The sequence below is a fragment of the Stegostoma tigrinum genome, chromosome 2 (assembly GCF_030684315.1).
Source record: "Stegostoma tigrinum isolate sSteTig4 chromosome 2, sSteTig4.hap1, whole genome shotgun sequence".
Taxonomy (NCBI): domain Eukaryota; kingdom Metazoa; phylum Chordata; class Chondrichthyes; order Orectolobiformes; family Stegostomatidae; genus Stegostoma; species Stegostoma tigrinum.
Genome location: NC_081355.1, coordinates 124,883,330 through 124,902,175, shown reverse-complemented (window position 1 = coordinate 124,902,175; position 18,846 = coordinate 124,883,330). Strand labels below are relative to the sequence as shown.

The 18,846-nt window shown below is 42.3% G+C and overlaps 1 protein-coding gene across 14 annotated transcripts in view; it reads left to right on the top strand.

The window, feature by feature from the left end:
• mpp7a (MAGUK p55 scaffold protein 7a) overlaps positions 1-18,846 on the top strand; it is a 400,728-nt gene that overhangs the window by 52,427 nt on the left and 329,455 nt on the right. Inside the window, exon 1 of one of the 14 annotated variants that reach the window (XM_059639081.1) lies at positions 7,148-7,250. The exons of the other annotated variants lie outside the window; for them this stretch is intronic. The gene's annotated coding sequence lies outside the window, so the exon portion shown is untranslated. Of the gene's footprint in view, positions 1-7,147; positions 7,251-18,846 lie in introns of those variants that run through there. 14 annotated transcript variants of the gene reach the window in all.

Sequence of the window (18,846 nt, the reverse complement as noted above, 5' to 3'; positions counted from 1 at the left end):
AGGAAAAGTGAGTGTAGGCTGGGAGGCGATAGGTCAGTCCAGGGAGGGCGGACAGGTCAAGGGGGTGGGATGTGGTTAGCAGGTAGGAAATGGGAGTGCGGCTTAAGGTGGGAGGAGGGGATAGGTACAAGGAAGAACAGGTTAGGGAGGCGGGGACAAGCTGGGCTGGTTTTGGGATGTGATGGGTGGAGGGGATATTTTGAAGCTTGTGAAATCCACGCTGATACCTTTTGAGCTGCAGGGTTCCCAAGCGGAATACGAGTTGCTGTTTGTGCAACCTTCAGATGGCATCATTGTGGCACTGCAGGAGGCCCAAGATGGACATGTCATCTGAGGAATGGGAGAGGGTGTCGAAATGGTTCGCGACTGGGAGATGCAGCTGTTTACTGTGAACCGAGCGTAGGTGTTCTGCAAAGCAGTCTCCAAGCCTCCGCATGGTTTCCCTGATGTAGAGGAGGCCGCAATGGGTACAGCGGATGCAGTATACCACAGCAGATGTGCAAGTGAACCTCTGCTTGATGTGGAAAGTTGTCTTGGGGCCTGTGATGGGGATGTGGGAGCAAGTGTAGCACTTCCTGTGGTTGCAGGGAAAAGTGTCAGGTGTGGTGGGGCTGGAGGGGAGTGTGGAGTGGACAAGGGAGTCATGGAGAGAGTGGTCTTTCTGGAAAGCGCACAAGAGTGGGGAGGGAAAAATGTCTTTGGTAGTGGGATCGGATTGTAGATGGCAGAAGTGTCGGAGGATGATGCTTTGAATCAGGAGTTTGGTGGGGTGGTACGTGAGGATGCGGAGAATTCTCTTTTGGTTGTGATTGCGGGGACGTGGTGTGAGGGATGAGTTGCGGGAGACATGGTTGAGGGCGTTCTCGACCACTGCAGGGGGGGAAGTTGTGGTCCTTGAAAAAGGAGGACATCTGAGATGTTCGGAAGTGGATTGCCTCATCCTGGGAGCAGATGCGGCAGAGGCGAAGGAATTGGAATTAGGGTATGGCATTTTTGCAGGAAGCTAGGTGACAGGAGGTGTATTTTAAGTAGCTGTGGGAGTCGGTGGGCTTGAAATGTACATCGGTTTCTAGGTGGTTGCCCAAGATAGAGACAGCGTCCCTGCAATAACAACCAAAAGAGAATCCCCTTCATCCTCACATACCACCCCACCAACGTCCTGATCCAATGCATCATCCTCCAACACTTCCGCTATCTGCAATCCAACCCTGCCACCAAAGACATTTTTTCCTCGCTTCCATTGTCTGCTTTCCAGACGGACCACTCTCTCTGTGACTCCCTTGTCCGCTCCACATTCCCCTCCAGCCCCACCACACCCGGTACTTTTCCCTGCAACCCCAGGAAGTGCTACGCCTGCCCCACACCTCCTTCCTCACCCCCATCACAGGCCCCAGGTCCACTTTCCACATCGAGCAGAGGTTCACTTGCACATCTGCTGTGGTATACTGCATCCGCTGCACCTGTTGTGGCCTCCTTTACATCGGGGAAACCAAGCAGAGGCTTGGGGATCACTTTGCAGAACACAGACGCTCGGTTCGCAATAAACAGCTGCACCTCCCAGTCGCAAAGCATTTTAACTCCCCCTCTCATTCTTCAGACGACATGTCCATCCTGGGCCTCCTGCAGTGCCACAACGATGCCATCCGAAGGTTGCATGAACTGCAACTCGTATTCCACTTGGGAACCCTGCAGCCCAATGGTATCAATGTGGATTTCACCAAGCTTCAAAATCTCCCCACCCCTGACCGCATCCCAAAACCAGCCCAGCTTGTCCCCGCCTCCCTAACCTGTTTTTCCTTGTACCTATCCCCTCCTCCCACCTCAAGCCGCACCCCCATTTCCTACCTACTAACCTCATCCTGCCCCCTTGACCTGTCCGTGCTCCCTGGACTGACCTATCTCCTCCCTACCTCCCCACCTATGCTCAGCTTTACTGGCTTCATCCCCGATCTAACTTGTCTGTCTTCTCTCCACCTATCTTCTCTATCCACCTTTGATTTGCCTCCTGCCCCCCTCCCTTTTTATTTCACAATCCTCTTCCCCTCCCCCAGTTCTGATGAGGGGTCTAGGCCCGAAACGTTAACTTTCCTGCTGCTAAGATGCTGTTTGGCCTGCTGTGTTCATCCAACTCCACACTTTGTTATCTCAGTAGTCATTCCGGTGCCAGTTCAGAAGTACAATGATTTCAATTATGAAATCAGGTTTTAGTGTGATGCCTTATGCTGCAAAGGCAAATAGTTCTACTTGCATCCAGGGTATTAATCGAAACTGACACTATGCTCAGATTGAGTAAGTGTACCTGGGTTTTGTCTTGACTTTTGTATTTTAATTATTGCCTATTTGAGAGGCAAGTCTTAACACCAGTCACTTCAAAGCACCTTGATGAGATTGCTTCCATCTGTTCCAGACCATCTGCAAAGACTGCTACTAAATTTTCAGAAATAATACTGCGACATGAAGTTACGAGCAAATGAAACATTTGTACCTTGTCAACCTCTGTCTTACTGATGAAAGTTAAGGATGCCAAGAGTCATCCAAGAATCTTCCAGATTCCCTGAAAAATAACAGCCTGACATGCAATGGTAGACATCAATCCTGTCAAGATATTGAATCTGAAAGACTGGTATCTTGCTCAAATCAAACAAACATCACAAAATATGCACTGTGAAAGTGCTGCAGGCAGTCTGGATGAAAAGATAGCTTAAGTGTGTCAAGGATGCATCTGTTGCTGGAATAGCATTGGGCCTCAAAGATTGTGATCATATATTGCAAAAGGGAGTAGAGTCATTATCCGAAAGAAGATAAGAAAACTTGCTGAGGCACATCACTTGAACCAACGAAGGAGTTGAGTCAAGGAAGTGCTTGATTGACTGAACATGGACGATGAGATGAGTGCGGTGGTTCTAATGAGTACCAACCAAGCCACATACAATACATGCCATCTCGGACAGACCATGATGCCACTTTGCTGTAAAACTCTTCAGTCTTGCAGGAAGTGATTATGTTATCATGGTTGATGACGATTCTGACCACTGGGAGTTAGACCAGTTGACATTATAAGACCATCAGTGAAGTAGTAGAATGGCATTCCAGACATGTTGAGCGACCCTAACCCTCTGCTCATGGTTGAGGAATTCAGCTGTTTTATAAATGATTGGGAAATTTAATATAACGCAATTCCACACCATCCTTAGCCAAATGGAAAAACTGAGTTAGCGATGAAAATTAGTCAAGGCAAATAAAGAAACTGAGCAAATCCAACACAATTGAATAGAGCAGTGTTTGGATGGGGAAACTCAGCTTCTGAAAGCTTGGAAAGTCATGGGGAGGCAATGGCCTTGTGTTATCACTGAACTGTTAATCCAGAGACCCACATAGCGTTCTAGGGACCTGGGTTTGAATCCCACTACGGCAGATAAAATTTGAAGTCAATAAAATATCTGGAATTAGGAATCTAATGATGACCATGAATCCATTGTTGATGGTCAGAAATGCCCACCTGGTTCACTAATGTCTTTGAGGGAAGGAGATTGCCATTCTTACCTGATCTCGCCTGGATATGACTCCAGACCCACAGCAGTGTGGTTGGCTCTGAACTGCCCTTTGGGCAAATAGGGATGGGCAATAAATGCTGCCGAGCCAGTGACCCCCTTATCCCGTTACTCTTCCGAGAGCAAAAATATACTGAAGTCAAAATTAGTAACAGTTGTAAGTAACAAAAACAAGGTGGAACGACAGCCAAATTTCCCTTCAATTAAGACTGCCAAGCCATTGCAAACGCTGAGCATTGGGGAGCCAGTTGAAATGCCAATGTTCAACATTCTCAACTACTGGCAGACTCGTTGACAATTTACGACATGTTGTCACTTTGTATGTTGTTAATTTGCAGGACTAGATATATTTCTGTATCTAGAACGTAGAACGTAGAACAATACAGTGCAGAACAAGCCCTTCGGCCCTCGATGTTGCACCGGCCTGTGAACTAATCTAAGCCCCTCCCCCTACACTATCCCATCATTATCCTTATGCTTATCCAAGGACTGTTTAAATGCCCCTAATGTGGCTGAGTTAACTAAATTGGCAGGCAGGGCATTCCACACCCTTACCACTCTGAGTAAAGAACCTGCCTCTGACATCTGTCTTAAACCTATCACCCCTCAATTTTTCGTTCCGCCCCCTTGTACAAGCTGAAGTCATCATCCTCGGAAAAAGACTCTCACTGTCCACCATATCTAATCCTCTGATCATCTTGCATGTCTCTATTAATTTGTACTTATATAAAAAGATAAGCTGTTCCTTCAAGCCAGGCCATTGAATGTGATCCCATCACCGCATGTGATCCCATCATAAACACAACCGATAGAATCGCTGAGAGTTTGAGGGCTACCAACCGCTGTGCATCAGTAATAATAGTGATTGAGCCAAATGTAGTTTCCGTGCTGATAATGATATTTCCTGGAGAAGTAACAGAATGCGAATGCAAATGTAGGCCATGTGGAGACCTGTATGATTCGAAGGTCATGTAATTAATGGATGGCTGGAGATTTGCAGTGGAACTGGTTGGGAGTAACACACTGTTAGTGTGATCATGTTTATTGGGTATCTTGATATGTATTTTGTTGTAAACTTGACTGTTTTTATAATTTAATGTTGAGCTGCAAGTTCCTTACTTCAGGGCCTTAAGTAGTCAATTATCAGCCATGATAACAAAGTGTGAAGCTGGATGAACAAAGCAGGCCAAGCAGCATCTCGGGAGCACAAAAGCTGATGTTTCGGGCCTAGACCCTTCATCGGAGAGGGTTCACTTGGAAGTGTGAACTAAACTCTCGCCTGTCTTCACAGCGACAAGAGAAATGGCTCGTTTCCTGACTGGAAAATCAGGGCAACCTCCCTGCTGGCTTAGGGGGAATACACTCCCCATTCCATGTCTCTTCCCCATCCTCACTGGTCCCCTCAGCTGCCCAACACCCCTTTACAAGCTCCTCTTTCCTGGCTCACATCCCAGTGGGTTCCTTAATGACTAGAACCTGGAATCTATCAGTGTCTGCTTGGGCCAGGTTCTGGTGAGTGGAGTCTTCAAAATCAAGGCCTGCAATTTGCTGAGATCCTCATTGGTCGGCACTGAAGCTGAATGGGGAGCAATATGGCACTCTTTCATGTTGCTGGGTGCAGGAGGTTGGTTAACTTCCACTGAGCATGTCCTTCCCTGTAGCTGAGCTGAACCCAAGATTTCTGCTCTTCACAATTATTTGTGCTTTTCAGAGATATTTATCAGAGCAACTGTGGTGTTGAGCTTGTTCTTTGGGAACTGAAAAACTAGAGTGAACCATGATTAACAGGAAGGAAACTGCGGGATTATTGTAACAATTATTCTTTCCTCATGATGCTGTTGAAGCAGCTAAATTGAAATATTTGAAATCGACCAGCCAGGGTACATTATGTGCCCTTCCACCCTCTGCTTATTCCTACTAGAGTGCAGCCGCATAACTGATCATCAAATAGCAAGAAAAACATGCTGGTTTCCTCCAGTTCAATGTACTTTGTCAAACCAAGAAAAAAACTTTGACCAACACGAGGAATTCTTAATTGCATTTGTGGATCTGTCTAAAACTTTTGACTGCCACGCATGACCTCTGAATTCTGCTCCTTAGGTTTAAGTGTCCTGCAACTTTTGTTCAAGATGACTTCAATTAATTTGTTCAAGATCTGAAAATGACACTTTCAAAATGGTGGTTTGAGTCAAGCAAGGCTGGGTGACAGTACTATTTACATTCTACCTCTTGGCTGTCTCTTCATCAAAGACCCATTGTCCTTTGGTGCCTGTATTAATTACCGTTGAATAGTGCCGGCAGTTTGTCATATGAAATCATGCAGAGCAAAGACCTTAAATCTTCACGCTGAAACAAGCTGAAACGTAATTTCCTTCATTGGAACGTGACCAGAAGGTTCTTTGTCGCGAATATAGCACAGCAATGCATGTGAGGAAAAGGAATTCAGTGGAAAATTTGTTAATCCTCCGTGACTACTATTCGAAAAGTCAACTGACTACCATAGTCCCACATAACCTACACTATGTGGTTGATGGCAGTGTTGTTGGCCGCTTTTGCACAGGGTTTTCAATCTAACCCTGATTTCTTCGGTTCTGCATGCAAGAAATGGGGTCTGACTTTGAATGTGGCCAAAACACAAATTATTTATCAAATAATTCTTGGTCGGCCAGCCAGCCAGCTTATTTCCAGTGTATTTTGAAGGAGATTGTGGAATATTTTGAACACTTTACATTCGTGGGACACCCACTTCTCTCAAAAACCTAGAATAGCCAAAGAGATCCAAAAGCTGATTAGCTGTGCCAACGTGGCCTTCTACAAGTTATGCCAGTGAGGTTTTCTGTCAAAACTCGAGACCTCCCACAAGTCAACAGCTGTCCAGATGTGCAAAGTGGTTGATGTCACAATGGGTAGGCTGCACTGAACACAACCCATATCATGATAGGACCAGGATGGGTTGGAATGAGGCTCCAAAGTTATTGAACTTGATGTTGAGTTCAATATAAATTGAAGCAAAAGGTAAGTACTGTTCCTCCAGGACACGAGGGTCCACACTCTTACGTTTCACGGTGTCTTCTTAGGCAATTGCCTAATGTGTAATGCCTGCCTCCTCCCTCCCTACTATCCAGGGCCCCATATATACCTTCCAAGTGAGGCAGTGATTTACCTGCACTTCACTCAATCTAGTCTATTGTATTCGCTGCTCACAATGTGGTCTGCTCTACATTGGAGAGATGAAATGCAGATTGGCTGTCGGCTTTGCAGAACACCCACATTCTGTCTGTAAAAGTGACCCCAAACTTCCATTTGCCTGCCACGAACACACTACCTTGTTCCCATTGCCAACTTTTCTGTTGCAAGCCTGCTGCTGTGCTCCAGTGAGCCTTAGTGTAAGCTCTCAGAACAACATTTCATTTTCTGTCTGGGGACTGTGCAGCCGCTGGGACTCGACATAGAGTTCAATAACTTTACTGCCAGACTCTATCATTCCGTGTTTTTAACCCACCCCCACAACCAGTCCTGTTATGACATTGTTTGTGCTAAAAGCAACCCAGTTATTTTCACCCACTCAAAGTCTATCTTCACAGTACGTGGTTTGCTTTCAGCATGAACTACCCATTCACCACTACCGAAATAACAAGGTGTGGAGCTGGATGAGCACTGCAGGCCAAGCAGCATCTTAGATGCAGGAGAGATTGAAAGGTTAACTCTGCTTTATTCCTGTGGATGCTGTCAGATGCACTGACTTTTGCTGGCAGATTTTGTTTAGGCTTCAGATCTCCAGCATGTGCCATTCTTTGTTTTATTTATGAGTTTTGGGAAAATGTTTGTAACTTGTATTTTGAATAATGAATTGGTGCTATTGAGCTGGTATTATATTTAGAGAGAGTTTTTTAAAGAATCAGATGCAACATAAGTGCTGTTCTGTCGTTGAGGTGGTTTGTCTGAAAAACAACTATCTTTCTTTTGTGCTTCTTCAATTTAGAAGAATTGAATTAATTTTTGGAGGAGTTGACGAAAATTAATACTAACTTACATTGGGTTATTTGAATGCTTTTTTTGCTTGCTCTTTCTTTTGTTCAAGTTTTAATAGATTCAGAATAGCAGGGAGGTGGTTAATATCTCACCGTCCCACAACTGTTTCATAATACACATGTCATTAAAATTTAATAAGATATAATTATTAGCCAACTTCAACACTGTAAGTTTGTTTTCTGCTTTTGGAATTAGGAGAAACCTTTGGAGATTTACAGACAACATTTTATAAATGATAGTCATCTAGGTTGGAGTATTTTTGCTATTGCGGAGATGAATATGTGAAAGAATTTGCTATGTATTCTAATTAATTTAGTTTGCCCAAGTGTTGGTTCCTGTGTTAATTTATTTTTTCAAAGTCAACAATCGAAATCATTTTGTACATTCTGTTTGTCTTGTGCAGGTTCTGTGTGTTTGCACTTGTTTTAAGTACAACTCAAATTCCATCTCTGGTATTTGTGGAATTAATCATGAAAGTAGGAGAATAGTAGCAATGTTTTTATTTTGTCTTGGGACAACAATTACTGTCAACTCTGGCCTTTTGTTGCCTATCCCTAATTGCCTTTCAGAAGGCCTGAAATACTGATTTTTTTTTCACTTACTTGAGTCCTGTGATCATCTTCCTAACATTCCACAGTTTTGTTTGCACTTTGTTAATGTTTAGCTAAAAACGTTAGTACTTCAGCTGAGTGGTTATTAGTATGAAACTTGCTGAATGTTGAGAACAATCTTAACTGCAAAATGTCAATTAACATAATATTGTCAGGAGAATGTTACAGTTTCAAGTTGAGGGCAAAATTATACAATTTCCAGCACAAGAGAAAATATGTGGACATGACATGAGAGTTACAAAAAGGATCATTATAGCTTAGATATTGCAAGAGTTTTCAGAGGAGGCAACAACGTGATAGAGATGAAAATAGCATTGATGGGTTGGTGTCAAAATTTGTAGGTGAAAGTTTGGGGTATTGTTATCTCTTCAAATCACAAACAGAAAGCTTTAGTGCAATCTGGATAACAAAGCATGTAGTGGCATTGCGTGGATCTTCAGACAGATTGTAATTCAGTTATGTAAGTATTAAAGAAAGAGGACTCAATCAAAGAATGTCGAGATCCAAAATTGGATTAGATTCCCTACAGTGTGGAAACAGGCCCTTCGGCCAACAAGTCCACACCGCCCCTTGGAGCATCCCACCCAGACCCACGCACCCCTGAACACTACGGGCAATTTAGCATGGCCAATCCACCTAGCCTGCACATCTTTGGACTGTGGGAGGAAACTGGAGCACCTGGAGGAAACCCATGCAGACATGGGGAGAATGTGCAAACTCTGCACAGACAGTTGCCCGAGGCTGGAATTGAACCCGGGTCCCTGGCGCTGTGAGGCTGCAGTGCTACCCACTGAGCCACTAAGCTGCCCTAACCTCCTCCCAAAAAGAGTTGCGCACCCACGAGTGCAACACTAGCGGGGTTGAAACCCAAGTTTCCAGGACCTAAATTCTTCTCTCTAAATTGGATGCTAAACATCGATGGATATTGGTCTGTACACATCTGGAAAATATGCTATTTTCGAACACCATTTGCAAAGAAACAAATCAGTTGCCCCTGTTTCAAATATCAGAAGATCAGGATGCAGTGCGGAGCACTACTTGAATTTGGTGCTGTTGATGTGTGAGGTTAGTTCTTGTTCAGAATGCTCAATTGGTAAGATCTGATTTATATTTGTACAAACTGACATATCTCATTAAAATGTTGTTCTGCAGATTTTCCTTGGATGTCATTATCATGAACTGTGATGCAATGACAGTCCAGTGCAGAGACCTCGTTTTGGAGCATCTGTCAGCGGAGATTTGTAACATCAACCTTTGAACAGAATTCCAGAAAATGTGATGCTGTGTGTGCATTGCTATTAATGGTATTGCCATTGTTGATGAACAGCGTAATTGGAGCTCAATATGAAGCAGTCAATTTTACAGAACTTTTTCACTTTCTGCTTGACCGCCCGTAGAGAGATGCAAAATTGTTTGGTGCTATCTGTTTACAGTGATGTGCTTGAGATTGGCAGCCCGGCATGCGGAGCATGCCACAGCAAGTATAAAATGCTTAACAGATTACTAATAAAATGCAAGTAACTAACATGGTAACATGATTGCCACTTGATTGCTAAAATGCACCCTCCCTGTAGAGGATAATATATCAACTAAGTGTATAGGTTCATATGTAACAGTACTTGGTCTTGCAATATTCAACTGGAAATTATATTTTACAAGCCTTTTATCTGCACATTTGGAAACTGAAATTCTTTTCAAAAGCTCACCCAAACAAATACGTATGGTCTCATTGCATTCAGGACCTTTTGCGGGTGGGAGAGTAACTATGTCGCATTTAGGCCAGTAAATACATGCCTATACATGATCAATAATAGTTTGCTGCAGCTGTCACAGAAGGTAATAACCATTCTGAATTATTTAATTGTTTTTATTCAAGAAAGGTGACCGATTTCAATTGCAGTGGACAGAATGTGACAGATTCCTGACAGTCTTGCAAGATATGAAGTCTTGTTTTAGTTTTAATAAAGGAGTCTGCTACATGTTCTGTACTTTGCATTTCCTTAACTTACTATTTGAAAAATTCATTGCAGTTTATCTAAGTTCAGAAAATTTGAACACTCACTCTCGCCTTGATTTTAATCCTATTTGTGGAGTCGGAACAAGTGATTAAAACTTGGCAAAACTATTGTCTGCTGTGTATTGAAAAAGCAAAAATATTCTTTATCAGAAAAAGTTGCTGTCCAGGCTTTCATATAAAGAATACCCAAACTGTACACTGTATGACTGTTGGTCTTTTCCAAAAAAAACAAAAATTTTCCTTTGTGCTATCCTTTTACTTAGGGAAGTAATAATGTTGATACTTGTATCGATGTTTTTAAGTATCAAAAACATGAAGTACTGAAGAAACTCAGCAAGAATCTGGCAGAATCTGTGGACAAAGAAGCTTCATGTTTTGAGTCCAATGACTCGTCAGTGACTTTTGGTTTTTGTGTCACACCTCCGGCATCTGCAGTATTTTGTTATTTTCCGTTTTCAAGTATGAGGGCAACAAGAAGGGTTAAAGCACCTTCAGTGAGTTTGCCTTGGAGAAGTATTTGTTTCCTTTTCATCACTTCATACGGTAACTGCTAGGTGAGAGAGTCTTTTGGGGACATAGGTCTGAAGTGCTGGACAGTCAATCAGTGGCACAACAGTGTCCACTTCAGGCCGTGAACTTGCCATTTCCCCTTATTTCTTACTGTGGTATTCTCTGAAGTGTAGGCTTTGACCCCAACTTTTTCCTGTTTGGCTGAATGCTTTTGGTGAGCTGAACCACTAATTGTCATGGCCTGTGACAGGTTGCTAATTAACTTAGTTGACTAATTGACAGCTCATGTTATAGTAAGCCTTGTCAGCTGTGGGCGTGACAGATTAATTGACAACTCGTACACCAGTTCCCACATTGCTTCTGGAAGAAGGGATGTTGCAGCCATTGTGTTGTCCTTAATCTTGATCAGTTTGAATAATAGGAGATGAGTCTTCTCCCAGAATCAATGTTGCCAGTGAAGCAAATCTGAAATCTCTGCTAAGAACTTCTGTTGGGTGCACAGCAACCTCTGAAGCAGTCTCAAGTTTATGCAAATTACCTGTTCTGCTTTGAATTTAAATGTGTGTACGGTTACTGACGTATTTTATTACCTCCGCACAGTTGGTTGTACAGTTTGCTTCATAAAGGATACTTGTCTTATCCGCAAGCCACAGTTGAAGGTGTGCCAAGACATGTTTTTTGCTGGCCACCTCTCTTACTGTGGCCAAATTAGGGTTGTATTGATAACTTTAATTCCATAATTACTAATATTAAATAACTACCTTGTCTTCAATTCCAAACAATTCTGAGGAAACCAGGAGCAAAATCAAAGTTGCTGGAAAAGCTCAGCAGGTCTGGCAGCATCTGTAAGCAAAATGGATTGTAGGAGAACATCTTCACAGATGCTGCCAGACCTGCTGAGCTTTTCCAGCAACTTTGATTTTGCTCCTGGTTTACAGCATCTACAGTTCTTTTGCTTGTAATTCTGAGGATGTATTTGATGTGCAAAATTTTGCCTTGTGTCCTGCTAACTACTGCTGAACTGTCAGCTGTTTTCAGCTTTATTTTTGTAATTATTTTAGATTTATGTGCAATATTTTGACATTAAGCCAGTCACTAAATCTCTTTTCTGCAATGTGAAATTTCGTGCCAGGGTAACCAGTTCAGTGTTACAGATTGTTATTGATGGCATATTGCCATCTTCAATTACTTGTGACATTGATGTTAATTTGTCTAATTTTTTGCCTCATTTGAAATTGCAGAGGCCCTAATTTCTTTCACTCTCATGCGTCGTATTTTTCTCACTAGTTTTTTAGGATTGTGTACTTGGCCGAAGGCATGATTACCCTGCTCACATAACCTTTATAGGGTGTTTGTACTGTGTTTCAGACCATCAGCACTGATCACAGTTGTACACATTTGTGGTCATTCTCCAAAAACCTTGACATTTTTATTGCGTGGGTACCTCCTTCAGTTAGTTGCTTGTTTGTTCATGTGTGTATGTCTGTATGCCTTCTTGCCGCAAGGCTCCAAAATGGTGATCACATGCTGATTCTGCTGTTTATTCTCTTTGTATATTCCTGGATATAACTTCATCAGGTTGGCAACTTATTTTTCAACACCCCTGGTGCTGTGCCTGGCATGCTTTTCAATACTTTTTGAACCAGAGTTGATTCCCTGATAATGGTATAATGAAAGACGTACCAGGTCATGAGCTGACAGACTGTTAAAGTCTGCAGCTGCTGAGGGCTCTCAACACCTCATAGGTGCTCCGTTTTTACTTGTGCTCTCATGACTTCATGGAAAAATACAGCATTACTTTTCACATGTATACCAACTGCACTCAGCTCTGCTTCATCACCAGTGTGCTCAACTCCTTCACTGTTGCTGAACTCGTCCTTCAGTACTGGGTGAGCAGAAGTTTTCACCTGTAGAAAATTAGGAAGACTGAAGTTGTTATTTTTTATCTGCACTCCCGATTGGAATCTGTAACTACTCCATCCCTTTCATGAACAGCAATTTGAGACGAAATCAGCTTTTTTTTTCAACTGTGGAATTATACCTAGTTTTAAGATGAGTATCTGACCATATGGTAACATCACTAAGACGGCCTATTTTCAGTTATGATATGTTGCCTAACATTGTCCTGTTTCAACTCATCAACTGCAATCATTTTACATGTTACCTCTAAACTTGAGTATTCAAATCTGCTCCTACAATCCAGTTTCTTTAATGTGGAGGTCCTCCAAACTCACCTGCCCATGTCTTAACACGCAACCCCCATAGAATCATACAGTTATACAGCATGGAAACAGACCTTGGGTCCAACTCATTAATGCCAACCAGATAGCCCAAATTAAGCAAATCCCATTTGCCAGCATTGGGCCTATATCCCTCTTAAACGCTTGCTATTCATGTATCATCCAGATGCCTTTTAAATGTCGTAATTGTCCCAGCCTCCATCACTTCCTCTGGCAGCTCATTGCACGCACCAAAGCAATTAAAGGCAGAGACATCAACAGCAGTGCTATTCATGATACGGAGGTGCTGATGTTCAACTGGGGTGGGATGAAGTCAGAAGTCACACAACAGGTTATAGTCCCTTTCATTAGCAGCAATTTGAGACTAAGTCAGCTTTGTTTTTCTTTTGGCAACTGTGGAATTATACCTGGCTTTAAGATGAGTATCTGACCATATGGTAACATTATCACCAAGACTGCCTATTTTCAGTTATGATATGTTGCCTAACATAGTCTAGTTTCAACTCCTCAATTGTAATTGTTTAAAATAGTCCCAGCCGATTCAGTCTCTCCCAATAGCTCCAACTCTCCAACCATGGAAACATCCTTGTATATCATTTATGTGCTCTTCTAAGTTTAACAACATCTTTCCTATACCAGGGAGACCAGAGCTGAATGCAGTATTCCAAAAGAGGCTAACTGATGTCCTGTATAGCCACAACGTGACACCCTACTATTTCCTCACTTCATTGGCTAACCTACTTTGTCTCTAAGTTGAGCAACATTTGAATTTGAGAATTGTTATATTTCTTTTTAAGGGTGTTGTGCCTTCCCTCTACCCCTTGCAACTCTGTACCTCCTCTAGGTCTACAATCCTCCCAGATAATTTTTCTTCCTAATTCTGACCTATTGAGTCCAAAAGCTTGTGATTTCAAATAAACCTTAGAGAAGTAAGATTTAAAAGGGACCTAAGGAACAAATTTTTCACAGGGGGTTCCTCTGAGCTGCCAGAGGAAGTGATGGAGGCTGGGACAATTATGACATTTAAAAGGCATCTGGATGGTACATGAATTGCAAGGGTATAAGAGGGATATGGGCCAAATGCTGGCAAATGGGATTTGATTAATTTGGGATATTTGGTCGGCATTAACCAGTTGGACCCAAGGTCTGTTTCCATGCTGTACAACTGTATGATTCTATGGGGGTTGCGTGTTAAGACATGGGCAGGTGAGTTTGGAGGATCTCCACATTAAAGAAACTGGATTGTAGGAGCAGATTTGAATACTCAAGTTTAGAGGTAACATGTAAAATGATTGCAGTTGATGAGTTGAAACAGGACAATGTTAGGCAACATATCACTGAAGATAGGCAGTCTTGGTGATAATGTTACCATAGGTCAGATACTCATCTTAAAGCCAGGTGTAATTCCACAGTTGCCAAGAAAAAAGTTGATTTAGTCTCAAATTGCTGTTAATGAAAGGGACTATAACCTGTTGTGTGACGTGTGACTTCTGACTTCATCCCACCCTAGTCGAACATCAGCATCTCCATATCATGAATAGCACTGCTGTTGATGTCTCTGCCTTTAATTGCTTTAGCCTTAAACTTTAGATTTCCCTCTCTACAGCCATCTACTACTTGACCTTAATTTGCTTTTAAGGTATTTCTTTAAAATTATTGCTTTCTTACGATATGGGATAGGCCATTGCCCTTTGTGGTATAGAAGAATGTGAGGTGACTTTAATCTATCTAAATTTCCTTTTGAGCCTGTCAGAGTAATGCAGATAGGCTTTTGCCCTATGGCTGCCAAATCCAAAACTAGGAGGTTATTGTATCAGGATAGAAATTAGCCACTGAGATCTGCAATGAGAAATCTCTTTCACTTGGAGTCTTTGGACTTTTTTTTTACCCAGAGTGTTATGAATTCCCTGCACACAAGTATGTGTATTCATGATTCCTGTGGATAGACTTGGCAAACTAGGAATTGCATCATTTTGAGAGAGGGTGGGTAAGTAGAGTTGAGTTTGATGATTAGCTGTGATCATGGTGTACAGTAGAGCTGTCTTGAGGGGCCATGCTGCTTACCTTGTTTTTGAATACTGCTATCTGTTTTGTTTCTAACTGCACAAGTAATTACTATATACTTTTCAATGAAACAAGAATGAGCACTTCTAGAAATATCCACACTGTGCACTCCAAGGGTGTCCTGATTTGTTCCATATGACACTTTGGCCGCACACTTCAACTAGACCAGATGACTGAGGTTACCTTTGCCCAGGATTTTGTGTTAGGATGGCTTGTTTCAGTGACATCCCCATCCTACTTTTGACACAACTTGAACTGAACATCCGTCATGCACTGCGCGGTCTCAGCACATTGTGCCAATGAAACATTGTTCGATATTTGTTGCCTCCAGACTCAACAATTCCAATGGTCTCCTAACTGGTTTCCCATATTCAACACTTGACAAACTTTAGATCGTGCAAACCTTTATTTCTCAGACTCTGTTGCATCAAGATCCTGTTCATTCAAAGATAATAAGAACTGCAGATGCTGGAGAGTCCGAGATAACAAGGTGTCAAGCTGGATGAACAGAGCAGGCCAAGCAGCATTTTTAGGAAACTTTCCTTTGCTCGCTGATCCATTGGCTGCATGTTGAATAAAGCCTCAACTTCCAGGTTCTCTTCCTTCATAGCAAATCCCTTCAAGGTCTTGACCTCTACTAGTGTAGGGGGAAGGCAGTGATCGAATGGTCATGTCATGACACCAGCATTCCACATCCCCAGTCTAATGTTCTGGATTGTGAGTTTGCATAATGGCCGATTGTGAAAATTGAATTTCATTCTTTAAAAAATTTAGCCTAAAAATGATCACTTAACTGTTATCAGTTATTTTGAAAAGACATTTGCTTCATTAATGTTATTTTAGGAAGGGAATCTGCCATCCTTACCTGGTCTGGCCCACTTGTGACTCTTGTGTTTGAGACTTAACTGTTCTCTGCCTAGTGTGCTAGTGACGTCTGCATCCCATGAATGAATAAAATAAAATGTGATTTTTTTCTTGCGACAATCCTCAGAGCTGTCTGTGTTTGTCCAGTGCTAGATCTTTGAGTAACTCAGCTTTAAGGACTAACAAGAAAAGAGAGAGGAGGAGAGGGGACCTAATTGAGGTATACAAGATAATGAGAGGCATGGATAGAGTTGATAGCCAGAGACTATTTCCCAGGGCAGAAATGGCTAGCACGAGGGGTCATAGTTTTAAGCTGGTTGGTGGAAAGTATAGAGGGGATGTCAGAGGCAGGTTCTTTACGCAGAGAGTTGTGAGAGCATGGAATGCGTTGCCAGCAGCAGTTGTGGAAGCAAGGTCATTGGGGTCATTTAAGAGACTGCTGGACATGTATATGGTCACAGAAATTTGAGGGTGCATACATGAGGATCAATGGTCGGCACAACATTGTGGGCTGAAGGGCCTGTTCTGTGCTGTACTGTTCTATGTTCTATGTTCGAAAACAGAAATTGCTGAAAATGCTCAGCACGGGTAGGTGGAGGCATCTGTGGAGACCCAACATTTTGGGTCCGGTGACCTTTTGTCAGAACCTGAACCTGGACCCAAAACGTTAACTCTGATTTGTCTCCACAGATGCTGCCAGATCTGTTGAGCTTTTTTAGCAGTTTCTGCTGTTGTTTCTGATTGAGCATCCACAGTTCTTTTGGTTTTCACAGCTTTAAAGCCCCATCATTGAATCTGTCTTCAGCAGCAAAAGCTATGGAAATCCTGCTTGAAATTTAAACTTTGGCAATGAGCCTAGTGCGTACAAGTGGGACTACTGTAGTCAGCTATGCACTTTTTGGCGGTACAGACTTAAGGATTGAAGGGCTTTTTCTGTACTGAATGACTGTACAAACTCTGCAGTGAATTTTTCATTGCTATCTGTTAATGGATTGAGTGGAGCAGTGGACTTGGACTTTCTGATCATGACGTACAGTTAGATTTTATTCAAATTATTTGACAGCAGCTGTTTTTTCGAACATTAGATCCACAAATTGCGATACATGTTTACCACCTAATAAACCAGTTTGAGTGCCTCATCTCTTAGTTGATCATGTGTAGTAACAGTTTTAAGAGCATTGCAGACAGCTGTTTCCTGTCTCAGAACTGTTGCCAGCACCCCTTGAAAAGATGTCAGTCTTTTCTTCATCAGTCTTTCAGTCATATATTTATTCTCCAAACTGGTTATTTGAATATATTTTGCATGTTTTTGTGCACAACAATCCAAAGATCAAGACTGACAAGATCTTTCTTTGATACTGTTTCAACAGGACATCCTCCCTGTTCATAATTGCCCTACATTTATCAATGAATACTTCTAATTGTTTAGTTGTAAATAAATTTAAGTCAACTACGAAATGTTAGTTGCCCTTCTAATCCGACATTGATGTTTATAGCACGGGATCCTTAAGATCCACTCAACACCTGATCTTGTAATCTTGGTTTAAAGATGGACAAGAGTGGAATCCCCAAGGTGAGATGACTGACTGCCCTTGATATCAGACTGAATTTGACCAAGTATGGCATCAAGGAGCCTTGGCAAAACTGGAGTCAATGGGAATCTAGCAAAAAAAAAACTCTCTGCTTGGTGATATACAAGAAATACAAGAAGATGGTTGTGCTTGTTGGAGTCTGGCCATCTCTGTTGGAGTTTGTCAGGGTAGTACATTAGACCCAACCATCTTCAGCTTCATCCAACACCCTCCCTCTGTCATTGGGGTCAGAAGTCAGTATAAGTACAAAGTTCACTGTCATTTGTGAGTTCTCAGATATTGAAGCAGTCTATACCAAATGCCGCAGGACATGGACAACATCCAGGCTCAGGCTGAAGAATGGCTATAACATTCACTCCTCAGAAATTCTAGGCAGTGACCATATCCATTGAAAGAAAATCTATGGTATCCCATTGTTGAATCCCCCACTATCAACATCCTGGGCATTAGCGTTGACCATAAACTAAAGTGAACTGTTTGTATAAATACAGTAGTTATAAGAGCAAGTTAGAGGCTAGGAATCCTGAGTGAGTAACTCCCTCCTGATCCTTAATGCTTTTTCATTATCTACAAGGCACAGGTCAAGAGTGTGGTGGAATACTCCCTCCTTGCATGTACGAGTGCAACTGTAACAACACTGAAGAAGCTTTATGCTGTTTAGTACAGGTAACCACTTGATTAGCACAACGTCTGTGGACGGTGAGGGCTCGCAGAGCAACATTTTCCTAAATGTATACTACTGTGCTTCGTGCTCTGGTGGATCTGTTGTGTTGTTGAGATAGGACATAACCAAAGGTGGAGGTGGAGATGGTGATGTCAAGGACATTGTGTGTAAGGTATGATCCCTGTGTATGATCATGTTAGGGCGTTATTTGACTAGTCTGACACAGCTGGACCTATTTTGCCACAACTCAGATGTTGGCATGGACAACTTTTCAGATCAACAGGACTGTTTGGAGTTGATATTTCCAGTACCTATGTTGATGTTGGGTCACCCACCCAGTTTCACGCCTTTCTTCAGTCTCTGTGGCAGGTTACAACTAGATAAAACTGAGAGGCTTGCTCAGCTTCTTGAGAGATCAGTTAAGAGTCAACCACATAGTTGTTCATCAAAAATTACATGTAGGCTGGAGCAATAGCAGCTTTACTTCTGGAGGATATAATGGAGCTGGTCATTTATTTTTAAACTGCGGTCATCAGTGATTATATAATTGCCATTTGGCTAGCTTTTATTTCCAAATTTTTGAACTCAGATGTCACCATTTGCCATGTAGAGTTTATAAACCATCTCCCCATAGCTTTAGCCTGTGTTTCTGGATTCCTCTCCAGTGACATTATCATGCTACCACTGCCGCCTACCTTCAT